Source organism: Rhincodon typus, chromosome 19 (assembly GCF_021869965.1).
Source record: "Rhincodon typus isolate 14 chromosome 19, sRhiTyp1.1, whole genome shotgun sequence".
Taxonomy (NCBI): Eukaryota; Metazoa; Chordata; class Chondrichthyes; order Orectolobiformes; family Rhincodontidae; genus Rhincodon; species Rhincodon typus.
Window position 1 is genome coordinate 56,990,089 of NC_063350.1, and position 2,882 is coordinate 56,992,970.

The window sequence follows — 2,882 nt, forward strand, 5'->3', positions numbered from 1 at the left end:
AGCAGGTTAATGAGAAAGGACAGATCAAAGTTCCCAGGTATCAGCTGCTCTTGTCCTTGTCCCAAACGTCAGCATTGGCACCACATCCACAAACATCCACTTCCTCCACCACTGACACACAGTAGCAGCAGTGTGTATCAACAACAGGACACACTGCAGAAATTCACCAAAGATCCTTAGATAGCACCTTCCAGACCCATGACCACTTCTATCAAAAAGGACAAGGTCAGCAGATAGAAGAGAACATCACCACCTGTATCTTCCCCTCAAAGCTACTCACCATCCTGACTTGTAAATATATCATTGTTCCTTCAGTGTCGCTGGGTTAAAATCCTGGAACTCCCTCCCTAACAGAACGGTAGGTCTACCCACAGCACATGAACTGCAGTGGTACAGAAGACAGCTCACTGCCACCTTCTCAAGGGCAACTAGAGATGGGCAATAAATACTGGCCCAACCAGTGATGCCCACGTCCCATGAGCAAATAAAAAAAATCAAGTATATTGCCTTGTCCTGGATGGTGTTGACCTTCTTGAGTGTATTGGAGGTTGCATGTGCAAAATGTAGACTCTGCTAATCACTGCTTCTCACTACAATATATTGTATTGGCAAATCAACATCTACTAAGGCAAAAAAAACTTTACCAATATATTTCAGTAATTCACAAAACTCATTAAAGCGCCAGATAGAATTAGATAATACACCAACAAAATTGAAGTCAGTGGTAAAGACTCTTGAGAACTATGTGCAGCGTAAATGTAGAAACATAGAAATACAGAGCAGTGATAGGCCATTCAGCCCTTCCAGACTACTTCATCATTCAATATGATCGTAATGATCATCTAACTCATACTTTGTTTCTGGTTTCCCCCAATATCCTTTAACCCCTTCAGCCCTAAGGACTATATCTAACTCTTTCTTGAAAACATTCAATGTTTTGGCCTCTGTGACAGAGCATTCCATAGGCTCACCACGCTCTGGGTGAAAAAAATTCTTCTCGTTTCTGTCCTAAATGGCCTACCCTGTATCCTTGGACCGTGACCCCTCATGCTTGATTTCCCAGTCATTGAGAACATCCTTCCTGCATTTAGTTTGCCTAGTCCTGTCAAAATTTTACAAGTTTCTGAGATCATCCCTTACTCTCCTAAACCCCAGTGAATGTAATCCCAACCAATCCAATCTCTCTTCATATGCAGTCCTGCTATCCCAGGAATTAGTCTGGTAAACTTTTGAATGCCCTCCATGGCCAGAACATCCTTCCTTAGATAAGGAGACCAAACCTGCAAACAATACTCTAGGTGTTGTCTCATTAATTCAGCAAGACATCCCTGCTCCTGGACCCAAATCCCCTCTATATGAAGGACAACAGACTATTTGTCTTTTTCACTGCCTGCTGCATCTGCATGTTTACTTTCAATGACTTGTGCGCAAGGATTCCCAGGTGTTGTTGCACGTTCCTCTTTCCCAATCTATTACCATTCCTACCTTCCTGTTTTGCTACCAAAAGGGATAACCTCACATATATCCACATCATACTTCATCTGCAGGTAGAGCTAGAAATTAGCAACTAAAAACTCAAGAGGCTAATATTTGATAAAGCCCCAAGACTTGATATCCTAACTCATAAATTTCAAATAGAGATAGCTGCAGGTAAATGTTCAAGTTAGGATTTACAAATTCCTTTGATTCTAAAGCAGTCTGAGGAATGTTTGATTTGATTTATTATTGTCACATGTACCAGGATTACAGTGAAAAGCATTGTTTTGCAAGCTATCCAAACAAATCATACCTAACCTAAGTATATTAGGGTAATAGAACAGAATGCAGAACACAGTGTTACAGCTACAGAGAAGGTGCAGAGAAAGGTCAGCTCTAATATATGAGGGGTCTGTTAATACGTCTGATAACAGCAGGGAAGGAGCTGTTCTTGCATCTGTTAGTACATGTTATCAAACTTCTGTATTTTCTGCCCAATGGAAGAGGATGGAAGAGAGTATCACTGGCGTGGGTGGATCTTTGATTATGTTGGTTGTTTTTACAAGGTAGCCGGAAGTGTAGATGGAGACAATGGATGGACGGCTGGTTTGCATGATGGACTGGGCTTCACAACTCTCTGTAATTTCTTGCAGTCTGGGCAGAGCAATTGCCAAACCAGGCTGTGATGCATCCAGATAGAATGCTTTCTATGGGGCATTTATAAAAATAGTTAAGAGTTGTTGTGGACATGCTGATCTTCCTTAACCTTCTGAGGAAGTAGCACCTTTTGTGTGCTTTTTTAATTGTAGCATCGATGTAGATGGGCCAGGATAGATTGTTGGTGATATTTACTTCTAGGAACTTGTAGATCTTGACCATCTCCACCACAGCACCAATGATAAGGGCAGGGGCATGTCCTCCACTCTGCTTCCTGAAGTCAATGACCAGCTCCTTCATTTTGCTGATATTGAGGGAACAATTGTTGTCTTTACACCATGCCACTAAGCTATCTACCTCTTTCCTGTACCCTGTCTCATCATTGTTTGACATCTGATCCACAATGGTAGTGTCAGCAGCAAATTTGTAAATGGAGTGAGAGCTGAATTTGACTACACAGTCGTGGGTGTATAAGGAGTACAATAAGGGGCTGAGTATGCAAGCTTTGTGGGGCACCGGTGTTGAGAATTATTGTGGAGGAGGCGTTGTCGCCTATCCTTACTGATTGTGGTCTACAGGTCAAGAAGTCAAGGATCCAGTTGCAGAGCGGGGAACAGAGTCCAAGGTCTTAGAGTTTAGAGCTGAGTTTAGTTGGAATTATGGTGTTGAAGGTGGAGCTAAAGTCAATAAATAGGAGTCTGATGTAGGTATCTTTGTTATCCAGATGTTCCAGGGATGCATGTAGGGCC